Consider the following 13,114-nt stretch of genomic DNA (forward strand, 5'->3'; position numbering starts at 1 on the left):
TTTTTTCATAGTAATATACATACATGAATAATTTTACGAACGCGACGAAAGAAAGTACTTTTTTATAATCAGTTTTTTAAATTTTATTATCAAATTATATTATCTAATATAATATGAACGTAATTATAATATTAAGAGACAAATATACATCTAAATAGAATACAAAATTAAATTAAAAAATATAATATAATATAAAAAGATAAAATATTTATTTAAATGATATATAGATCATTTAAATATTATAAATTAATAATGTATATTAATTTCAATAATATTGAATTATATATAAGTCGTATATTTTTACTGAAGTTTAATATATTACTATAATTATTATTAGGTGTTGGAATTAATTCGTAGCGTTTTTTAATGAAAGAATGTTATTTATTTCACATGAGCATTAAAAAATACATTAATGAAAGTACTTCCCATCACTTGTAAAACGCTACGAATTAATTCCAACACCTAATATAATAACATAATAAAAAAACTCATTAAAGTATCTTCCAGCTTATATTGTACAAGATTTTTTGAACAATAAGCATTGGTCTTAGTTAAACATTATTAATGTTTATGAATTTCATTAATATTTAATCGGTAGTAATGCTATTTTTATTGTAATGGAACTATAATGATTATGTTATCGATGATATCGTTATATCGATTCACTTACGTAATTATGCACTTCTACGTTTAGAAAATATGAACATAATTAATTCCGTTAATCAATTATTTTAAAAAATATTTGTCAAATACAATAAAGTCTATAATAAGAGAGAGAAAGAGAAGGAGAGCAATGTATAAAATACAACAAACGTATCATTAGTGCCTTAAAAAAGCGATTTCAATGACGCAAGTCTTAAAATATCTATCTAAAGATCGTAATTATACATATTTGCGTGACTACTCTTATGTAAAGTGGAAATAATTGGCCGAATATATCAACCCTATTTCGCAATCTGCTGAACCATATATGTGTTTATGAAGTTACCATTGTCGAGCATAATGATACCATAGGGATATCTTTATGATCCTATTTCACGCAACTGATGTGCCGTTGGGTATTCGATGGTATAGAATGACAGATTTTACACAAAATAAAAGCATGGCATAAATGTTAGTATCATATTTATAAAAAAAAACAATTAATCAAAAATTCTTTTAACACTTTAAATCATTATTTAAAAGATATTTCTACTAAAACATAAAACTAACGACTTTAAAACGTCATTAACCCTATAAAAATGTAACAATAGCTACTTTATTATTGAAAACAATTAGTAATTACTTTTTTGAAGTAAAAGAAATAATTTACTATTTATACTGTTATTTAGTTATTAAATTGGTCAGTATTAGATTTCTGTAAGGATACATTATTAGATCTTGGAAAAAAAAATAAGAAAGGAAATTATATTATTTTTTCTCTCTTCAAATTAAAGTCATACAAAACAATAATATAAGTATACAATATAAATAATAATGTATCTAATTAACAATTCTTAGTAATTTTTTATTGCCAGCGCAATTTGATTTTTTATTTTTACATAGCATTTTGAATTTATTTTTCAAAATTTCAATCAAAAGAAGATATTGTATCGTATTTCGATTATTCGTTATAGTTTCGATTATTTTTAGACTTTGTATTGACAAAGAAGTGCCGTATAAGACGAGAATCATTCGCAGGATATAATCGCGATATCGAAGAGATACAAGGCGCATCCAACACGTTTGCAAATACGTATAAAACGGTTCAACATTCAGCATTCATAATTCAATGCTGCGAGGTGAAATGATTACATATGATTTCGATGCGCCGAAACGAAAAACTTTCACACCTCGAGCTATTCGAGCAGAGCACGAGTAATGAAATTGGCAGAGTGGCTTGTTTCCCATGGTTTTGCTTGCGAGCTGGCAAATCTATCAAGCCCGAAGTCATCCTATTACAAACACGCCACTCCGCCGTTCTGACGTATATTCGCGATGCATTAGTTCGGTCGTCGTGACAATTACAGCGAATGACAGAGATATCGTTTCAATATAACGCTTGACAAATTGCACGGTGCTGAGAGGAGAATCAATAATCGTAACGGAATCGCGAGTTTTCTTCTCGTAAATTACTTTGCTTAACCTCCATCCTAGCTTATATCTGTGATTAATCTCGGCTCAGTAACGAAGTTTTATTTTTTTTAATTTTCCAAGAAGAAAATTAAAATAGGACGTGTCTTACAATCACCTTCCGAGAAGATTAGTGAAATAAAGTTGAGACTTGATTTATTAAAAGAATACAATTAAAAGAATGATTTTTACTCGTGGATGTTTTCTTTTACTTTGCTTATTGAAACAGCAATAGAGAGAATTTAAGAAATTTTTTTTATATGCGTTATACAATATAAATATATTCAAGCTTATCCCATCTGTCCAATATATTCGTATGTACAATAGGCTGAAAAATGTACTGTCTAAATTTTTTTAAAGTAGAATCTCATTTTAAAAAGTTAAAATCGAACCATTCTTAAAAAAGAGTGGCTTAATTTTCAATCTTTAAGAGTGAGATTTTACTCCTCAGACAATTCACTCTAAAAGTTTTAGAGAGTTCAAAAATTGATTTATGATGTTAGCTATGATTTATCCTTCGTTTTAAGGAACCTTTAAACTTATATATAATCAATAGAAAAAAATATAGACAAAAGAATTCCTGTTAATAAAAGATTGGTGTATAATACTTTTTGATCATATATACCTGAAATTTCATTTCAATTAAATAATCATGTTATACGTTTGTTAACATAATAGTATTCTCATGACGGTTATCTAACGTTCCCTATATCATCTCTGAGAACATGTGCCGGGACGTGTGATTTATGTCCTCGCATTCAGAAGGGTCTCGGAAAAAAAATCTCAAACAAGATATGCCCTTCCAACTTTCTCGAGGTCGGGAGCGCGAATGAAACTGGGCGACAATTTCGCCTATCAGCGTAGTATTCACAAAAGAGACCGACCCTCCTGGTCTCCGTGAATTATAGGTTCTCCCTGTCTGTGTTAGTTTACACTGGCAATGATATATCAAGTTTTAAATAGTATGTTTGCAACAATTTCAATAACCGTTTCTGGCAGCGCGAATAACAGTTTGACATCTATTTGTAAATTATTTGTTTGTGATGAGGAAGATAAGTAGGATTAAAAAAGTAAATCAAATGTCGTATAAAATTATTCGAAATAAAAAATTGCATTCTCTTTATGCTCCATCAAATTTTATATAGCTCTCGTATACATTGCGATAATTTTAATCCAAATATTTGCATTATTTGAACTTATTTTTTTAATAATTAGCTTAATAATTATTTTAAAATATAATGGATTATTATTTAAAGATTTTTAAGTTAAAGATTTTTCTCAAATTTTTTGCAAAGGAACGTTGAAGTTATATATCATAAGAAAGAAGAAAGTTTCTGTATTTTATCCTGAAATAAATCGCACTTAGTAAACGCTTTAATGGTTTCATATTATAGCTGAGAGCCAAGAATGTTTTACGGTATGCTGTAGATAACGATACATTTCAAGTGTCGATTCTAAGGAAGTCATAATCACGAAATAAATTCTTTCTTCTCGCGCACTCTCTCTTTTCCTTCTTCCTGTAAAAAAAAAAACAAAATTAATAAAAATCTTGCTTAGTTATCTGTTACGACTTGAAAATTGATGCATGCATATTGCTCGTTCTCGGAATGCAGTTTCAATCGTTCAGCGTATTATACGATGTTTTACATTTCCGCTGGATAGTCTTGTTTTTTTTTTCTATAATGGCAACGAATGCTTCTCTTTAACATTTTTTTTTATAAACTAATCTTCATTATTTAACGAATAATCTGTTTAATTCATTAAACCAAATACTACTAAAAATATCTGTAAGAAATCAAATTCCAATTTTGTTGGAACAAATTGATTCTTTGTAATAATCCATATGTAAACACATACATGTAAAGAAAAATGTTTAATTTTATAAAATTTTATTTTTAAATTTAAAACTTTGTATTTATATTTCTTATATTAATTTCTTAATATCCGGAAATATTTTTCTTGATTAAAAATTAAAAAAGCTTCAATAATTAATGAGAAGTTTACTGTTCTTTTGATATTTTTCTTTACTGAATAGAAACTATATTATATATACTACTGAATATTATATTAAATTTAATTAATTAATTCTTGTATATTTTAGTACGCCTGCCTTCTGTATTACATAAATTTATGTTATATTACGTAAATTTCTATATTATATAAAATCACATTTGTTTCTCTGAATTTCGTAAACTTGAAAAAAAAGTTTCAAAAGTAAAAGATATCTATATATATTTATATAGATTTAATTAATCATTAATTCATCATTATATTTTATAAATTTTTATCTCTAATCGTAAACTTATTCAAATTTTAATCTTTTTACTGACATCGCGATCGTGGAAGAAAAGTAATAATTGCAAAAAGTATAGTAAAGTTAAATCTATCGCAGTGATATTTAATTATTAAAATTTTCTACGCGCGCTGAAATTCTTTTCCATCCTTTTCCGCTTGGGGAAATCGTTATTATTAAATTATTCTCCGCGGCATATTCCATGAAGAGTGCATAATCCACTGTATTTGCACGCGAGATTCTGTAGGGTGAGTTTCCGAGTTTCACTTCGTTCCGTGTAATCGATGATATATAGAGAGGAGGAGGAAAGCATATGTAAAGTTTAAGATGCAGGAAGCACTTTGAGATATGCGTGTATGTATCGTGAGACCTAGCTCGATTATTTACCGGTGGGTTAAATCGCCGCATGTCGCATGTATAGCAGTCTTCGTAATAATGTTCGTGCCGATAGCCAAACAGATTTTATCGTGATTGATTTAAAGATCGGCACGCGAAAGAATTTTGTCCCTTTCGACGATAATGAAGCTGTACCGTAATCTCTGGCAGATTCGTGGCTGTTTACTGTTCGCCGTTACTGTTGTCGACACGAGACTCGAATTGTACGCGAATACCGTCTTGATCGTCTCGGAACTAAGGACAGTTATCTGCAATTCCGCCGATGAGCGTTCCATTATTCATGCTCTATGAATAATCGCGCGAACGGATAACGCCTGACAAGCAGCGAGACGATAGCGAACAGCATAAGATCGGAAGAATGATAGGATAGAATTTGCAACGGTGCTCAATGCTTGTCATCCGGATTTATGGAGCGAATGTCGTTGGCGAATTTTAGAAATGTGCAAAATTGAAATCGATTAAACTTCGCGTTTGGACGATGTCTCGATGCTATTACGTTTAACTCGCGAAAGTATTTTATCGATATTTTTTAATTGTTAATCAAAAGCTATTAATCAATATGATTCAACTCTCCGTGTGCAAATTGGGTCTTTTTTAATTCAACTCAAACTTTTTTAATTATTCTAATCCAAGCTTTTAAAAAATGTAGAATAATTTAGGATAACTTTTTAATATTACTATTTCCAATATTTCTATATTACGTTTTGAAATAAAAAAATCTTTTTTTTTATTATAGTACAATTACTGCAATCTTACCTACTTCGCGATAAACTTTAATGCCGCGATGGTTTCGCTTTAATGCGTTCCATCTGTATTCTGTCGTCACGGGGTGCTCGCCTTACTACATAATTCGATCGATGACTACACAAGGACGTAAATGATAGTTCAGATATAGGTACAGCTATGTATGTCATTGAGTAGGTACATAAATATATGTATGCAGCACACAATTTTTCTCTCGTTCACCGAAATAAGGGAAGTTGTTCATTTCCCAAAAAAGTTTTCATCTTTAATAGAGATATGTATATGACTCCGAAATGTACGATATTTAAATCTTTTATATGTATCGAGTCTGTAGTTGAGAATTTTTGCAAGAACGAGGTAACGCGACATTTTCATTTAAATGTGACTACTTTATTTCAACTATTATGCTGAAATTGCAACGAATAGTAAAGACGTCAAACGGAAGAGAGATATCAAGGTATCATTACGTGCACGGGAATATCAAGATATCATTACACGCACTCTCGACTGCTCCGTTTTAAGAATCCATTCATTGTCTGTCGCTTTTTGTGCAGCAGGATCGCCCTGCGGCACATCGCTTCCGTTTCTCACGAAATATCGCTGCAATGTTCCGCATCCACTTCGGCGAACATTGTGACTTATTAATGCAATTCGCAAACTTGAAACGTAAATTTAAACTGTGATAAATGGCGTTCGCCAACTGCGAACTATGGTTAAATATCATTTTGTATTCTACACAATTATGATTGTGTTAAAGTCACGAATGTAGAATTTCATTTAAAGATTCAAAGTTTTGTATGCTAAAAAATTGTAAAAAGATAAAGTATTGTTACTCGACTTTTCTAAAAAAAATTCAAGTTAATGCGGTCACATAAAGTTTCTGAAAATGCAAAATTTTCTCGTATACATTTTCTATTTTTTATGAAGTGTATAATGACTGTAGGAGTTTCAATCATATTTTATTCAAAAGTAGCAATTAGCAAAAAGCATTCTATTTGAATGTAAAACGCAATAGCATTTTTCAATCTAATTTCCTTTTATTGTCAATTTGAGTGGATTATCAGTATAAATTATGTAGATAAATATATCCAGAGAAACATGAGTGCATAGAGATAAATTGTCACGTGTAAGTTATTAACGTACAAGGTTTGCCTGCGAATCGATGGATAAATTGCTATTGACAATATATCATAGATCGTCGGTGTGAATAGTATATGACAAGTTCTGTTCATTAATAAATCCTACGTAAAAGTAGTTGCATATATTCTTAGTAAAGCCTGTTCAATATGCTTTTTGTTTCCTGTTTCTTGTCCTTTGTTATTTTTTACATTTTATCTTTTTGCTTCTTATCCAGTTTTTTGTTTTATATCGCCCGGGATAAAAGTTAACTTCTAAAGAAGCAAGAAATACGTAGCAAAAAATACAATTGTTGACAAAACGATTGCAAAGGAGAAAAAAAGCAAAAGGTAAAAAAGAAACAGGAACCAAAGAGTATATTATAAAATAGGCTTAAATGTATAACAATCAGATGCAGACGATATATATAAATGTCAGAATTTACCATTTTTCTTTTCAGTCTTTGAACATCCGGAATAAGATCTTTCCGGGATTTATTTATAAAACGTTGCTAAACCGATCTTTATTGTATCTATTGCCATAAATAGTGTAGAGTAACTCCTATATACGTCGCTATCGAAAACTTAGTTTATTATTAAGTATTATTTATATTATGTTTATAGTAAACGAACTATATCAGTAAAAACTTTGTATTCTCTACTACTATGAAAATATTAGAAATCCAAAATATTTATTTTACATATTAAAAAATAAACTTTTTAAAGTAATAAATAATAATTACAATCTTCCTACTTATATTATAAATATATGACATGAAGTACATATTTCATATAATGCGTTTATTGCATTTAATGCACTGAATTCAATACGCAATTTGTATGCTTTGGGTATAAATCCCGCTCGTTAATAATGCTGTATATCCCAAGCAAGTAGGATATACAAGACAACAAACTAAATAAAGAATACGAAAGCAAAGCACTTGTATTTTGCTACACAACATGCTTTAGTATTCCACTACACGTGTGTGTCACGAAATAACCACTAAGTCTCTTACACCTATAGTAATCATTTTATGTAGATTAGAATTTATGATGGCATTACTTATTACAGTGACAAATCGATTTAACTCACAATAATTTTATTAATATTAACAGTAAGAAGTTGAATAATACAATACTAATATAACATAAAGGCATGTAACAGAGTAGTTGCGGGAAAGTTATCCCCATTCCTTTTCTGATTTCTGCGGCGGTAAATCCCAGCGTATTTGCCGGAATTGCTCTATTAAAAAGCGATTCTAGAATAACTCACCATCTATGAAAATATTGACAAAGAACTTTTTTTAGTTTTCAAAATTAGAATTACTTTCATCATTTGACTGACAAATATTATTTAATTCCCATTTCTTATTCCAAAATTATCGTTAAATAATGTGATGGGTGTATGAATAGAAATATCACAGGATTAAATTTTCAATAATGACGAGAACTTGCACATAGAACTTAAATATATAATTCGCCAATTTAAGGATAGGTCAGTTTCTATAGCGGGAATTCCACGCTACGATCGATTTATTTGAAAGACTTGGCGCGACATCGCCGCGTTACGAGTCCTCGGGACGTGAGAATCCCGATCATGTTCCGATAAATACGTAACTGTCGTCGTAAATATTCGGTTGCGAATAGCACTGCGGTTACGAGACGCCTTTCTCTCCAGTTGTCTTCAATTCCCATCTTCGATCTGCCTACGCGGGCGTCGCGACGCAGCATCTATCTCTTCAATTATTTCCCGCGAAGAATAAACATCGATCATCGTAAACTCTCAGTCATGCTGGTTGCAGAATGCCGGTTAGGGCTTGTAGTAAAGGGAGGGACTCGGACACACCAGCACCCACGGGTGCCGCGTTTGCGAGCATTTTATGGCACGTTTAGACTTGACGTTTATTTTACGACCTTTTCACCTTGTTCGCTCTTTCTCCCTTTTTCGCCTCGCGCACGAGGCAAGTTCGTCTCGATATGCAAAGGGTCGATGTACGTCGAATGCAAGAACCGTTTTAATAGGCAAAACAGCGTGAAATAAATGTCTGCATCCCTTAACGACGACGATAAACGTAGCTTCCTATTGACCATGTTGTACTTGACGTCGACGTGTTATTACAGGTCGAAGGCCACCACTATCGAGTGAATGAATTATATTAATTGATCATAACACGTTCTCTTCGAGTGACGCTCCTTATAAAACGTATTATATTGCTGTACTTTTTCAAGTTTATATATATGCATTTACTGTATATACGCGTCTGATAATCATGTTGTCATAATCGTTATGAGAATGTTTCAAACTTAGAGAAATAATAAAATTGCGCGGAAAATTTTCATATTTCTAATTTTTGTAAATACAAAAATAATAACATGATATTTTCTGTATTTTTTCTAGTAATTGTGCATTTATTGTACGTCTTGTAATTGTTGTTATTATCATTTTATTTAAGCCCTAACTAGTTATAACATTTTTCTTGTCAAATATTAGAAGGAAATATTTTGATGTTTTTAATTTTTATAAATATAAAAATAATATAGTCACATACATTATTATATTATTATATTTTATTTTAATATGAACACGGATGATTTTTGTGCTAAGGATTACAAAAGTAAAATTATTTTTATATAACATAATATCTGTATTTCTATACAACAAAAAATTTATGTATTTAAATAATATTTTTATTTAAATAATAAAACAAGCGCGAATTTAAATATGATAACATAAAATAAAATTAGAATTTATTTCTTTGTTCTGTACAATCTTTGAATCGCGGTAAAACTAACGTAACTGATTGATCCATCTTGGATGCAAAAATGTTGCTCTCATAACGATGAGCAAAGGAGCTTAAAAACCGGGTGAGCCGGAAAAAAAGTCAGCATGTAATGAATGATCTCACCTAACGGTATTCGTTACATGCCATCGAATCGTTCCTTCGTTATAAAATCGATCGTTCTTGCTCGTTAAAAGTCTCGTTGTCCCGCCATGTTTTCGGCACTTATATTTGCATAGGTTTCGGCTCTCGTTGTAGTTGCTCGAAGATTTAATAGGGCGTTAAGAAGTGAAATATTGACCCGTCTCAGGCTCGCTGAGTGGTTGAATCGGTCATATAAGTTCCACTTTGGTATTCAAAGAATACTTAATAAATTGATTTTCGTAACAAGCTTCTTGTAGCAATCAATATCTTCTAGATCATAATTTGTCTTTTATTGGCACTTAAGTATCTACTTACGTATCTTATAATCATTATCCGTGATAATATCAGCATGTGGTCGTAATTGCGCAAAATAATGTATCAATGCATTTACTTATAAATTACAGTCGTTCGGAAAGATTGAAGATAGTTTTTGAACAGGAATTTTGCAAAAATATCATTTGAATTTTAGTTCGGATTTTGTAAAGTTTTGTAAATTTTTCTATGTATTTAATATGAATTAATTTTCTATGTTTGATTATTTTAATCTGTGTAAAATTATCAGATAACAATGTTAGCTAAAACGAATGTAGCTTCAATAAAAAGTTTATTTGTACAAAATATGCAACAAGATTGCACAGTTTTACAAAATCATTCGGGCAATATGCATGTATTAATAAATTACTGCTATTTGAAATTATTTCATTTGCTAAGAAGAATTCATTGCCATAAAACAGCAACTGATAAATGTTCCATAAAGTTTTGCATCAATAAATCATGTGTTAAAATTATGCAGTAGTGATTAATGAAGTGTATCAAATGTATAATATAATATAATTTGCGTACGCGCGCGTATAAAGTTAAAGCTTTTTAAAGCAACTTGTAATACAATTATTATAACAGTAATAATGAAATAAGAATTTAACATTTTTCGAAAGATTTTCTTTCAATGCATTGTCTGTTTAAAATCATATCTCGAACACAAAGTCAATGTTAATATATTCGCGACTGCTTGTTCCTTTCTATGTTTAGAATGAAATCAATATTATGAAAAATAAGAAATTTTTTGCAAAATTTCAATAAGTATAACAGTAGTAGTAATAAAGTAGTGCACCGATACCCTATTAAAAACCGGCCTGACGAGTGTCTCGATTAACATCACGGTGTTAATTCTAGAAGCAGCTCTCGTGGCTTCCACGCGAACAATTTACAACGTGGCGAACAATTTATAAGGATGGAGGGTTGTTATTAGGACATAATTTCGAAACTCGAAGTAGTCTGCCGAGTGGCACGTGACAGGCACGATCGGCAATGGATTTATCGTCGACTTATTGTTACCGCTCGTTCAGCGATCGATAGGAGCAGTGAATTTTCAGATATAATCTTGCGGTGCGATAATTATTTAACGAGCCGTTTCAATGTTAAATTTTTGTCTCGCATTCTTGCACACGAACTCTTGCACATGTTTAACCGCCGCCAGACTGACTCGATTACATTGACTGCGCACGCTCGATCAACAGACTTATTACACACAATGTAATTAGTTGTCGGTGATTGGAAATATAAGCCACACTTGTATCTTATCCAGGATATTAATGATTTAATGCGCAGCATGCGGTAATGCTTCTATTCTAGTTACGCTCGGCAATATAACTGATAGTTAATAAGGGGAAATCTTATCATCTTAGAAATTTTAACTAAAACTTAGAGTTCTCTAACAAATTCTTAACATAAACGAATATTATTAGAGAAATCGTCTAATCTTGAGAAGAATTTTTCCTTATTTTTCATTTATTTTATATAAATTTTATTTATATAATTATATAAAGAGAGATTTTTAATAAAAATATTAGTAATATATAGTAGTATTAAAACGATTAATTAAGCTGTTTTTTTTCGTAATAATAATTTATTTGTAGTATTATTTAATATTGAATGTCAGTTGTATTTTTGATTATATCAGAGAAAACTGTAATTGAGACATTGACACAAATGTTTTTTACGTCTTTATTATTTTCTTTTAATATTTAAATGAATAAATAAAATTAGTCATAAATACTGCTTATGTTGTTACGAGGATGGACATGTCATTATTTCTGAATAGACATGGAAAGCCTCTTACAGAGGGATATCAGTATCGAGTAAAACGTTTATGGAATTGGTATCGATACTCGAATTATTCAAGTAGCGATATCAAGTCTTCGGGACGATCGTATTTAATTATATAGATTGTGATGTCGAGATTTCATTCTGACATGACCTTAATTAATACGAACTCTGTAGGCGACATATCTATGACAATCAGTCTAAAGCATCGTCATCTTTCTTCTTTTGAATAATATGTTCCATTTTTTTTCTACGAATTGACACACACACACATATATATATATATATATATATATATATACACACACACACACACACACACCTCCATGTGTATAATATAATTAGAAATATTAAATTTAATTAAGCTTAATTAATTTTCACAAATAATTATATGCTTCATAAAATACTATTTTCATATTACATGGTAAACAAACGACATTAATTTAAAAAGTATATGTTGAATTAGGCTTATTCAAAAAATATACATAAAACAAAAGCTTCTTCTCAATAATTATATTTTACATTGTCAAAAATAAAAAATTAATTTTATTTTAAAAAAGTATAGTAGATTTTCTGAGACAAGCAAAAAATTAACATTTTATTTTTAACAGTGTCATTTAAAATCGATAACTGATGATATCACAATTGATTACATGTAGAAGACGAATTATGGAATAAAAAATATTATTTATTATTTAAATTAATTTTACAGCAAATAACATTTTCACAATAAATTATATATTCTATTCGAACTGTATTGTGTTAAATAATACAATTTAGTAACGGACGCGCAAATTTCTTGAAAATTACTCGAGTAATGTCTCTCATGGGAAATCTTTGGACATTCTAACAGACATGTAACACCTGGCGACAGGTGTTAAGGGAGCATATTCGTGCTATCTCATACTAAATGTTCGGAAGAGTTCCGTCTAATAGTCTTGCGGATATTATTAAACATATCTGTTAATATTATCTAGAGACCAAAAAATTCTGTTTAAATACTCTCCTTGATTTTAACACATAAATACATAGATCCATACATAAAGTGTGAACATAATATAAATACGTATAATCTCTGTAATATAACATTAATAATTTGAAAATAAATTTTTTTAAGTTATGTTATTTTTGAAGAAAGGAAGCGGTGTATTGATTTTAAAAATTTATTGCTATTAGGTTGCCTATGCTGAAAGATACGTGAATTATCGAATAAATTTGTACGTACAACGATAACAATAGAAAAAACTTTACCTTTGAATACTATAATATCGATAATAATATCGATAATAATTACGAATATCCAGTTTTTTCAAATATAATTATAAATCTATAATGTTTCTCCAACTTGACTTTTAGAGATTTTCAGGATACATTCTTAGTCATTATATCCTTATCTCGATACTTTGATTAATATGCAGCAGGATAAC

General features: G+C 29.9%; 2 protein-coding genes across 3 annotated transcripts in view; one reads left to right on the forward strand and one right to left on the reverse strand.

Moving 5' to 3' along the window:
* The window catches only part of sprt (PDZ domain-containing protein sprite), an 82,314-nt gene that overhangs the window by 61,412 nt on the left and 7,788 nt on the right, over positions 1 to 13,114 (reverse strand). The gene's annotated exons all lie outside the window — the stretch shown is intronic.
* Positions 1 to 13,114, forward strand: part of LOC105153894 (uncharacterized) — a 125,718-nt gene that overhangs the window by 1,441 nt on the left and 111,163 nt on the right. The gene's annotated exons all lie outside the window — the stretch shown is intronic.

This window comes from Acromyrmex echinatior, chromosome 8, assembly GCF_024713525.1.
Source record: "Acromyrmex echinatior isolate Ae372 chromosome 8, ASM2471352v2, whole genome shotgun sequence".
Lineage (NCBI taxonomy): Eukaryota > Metazoa > Arthropoda > Insecta > Hymenoptera > Formicidae > Acromyrmex > Acromyrmex echinatior.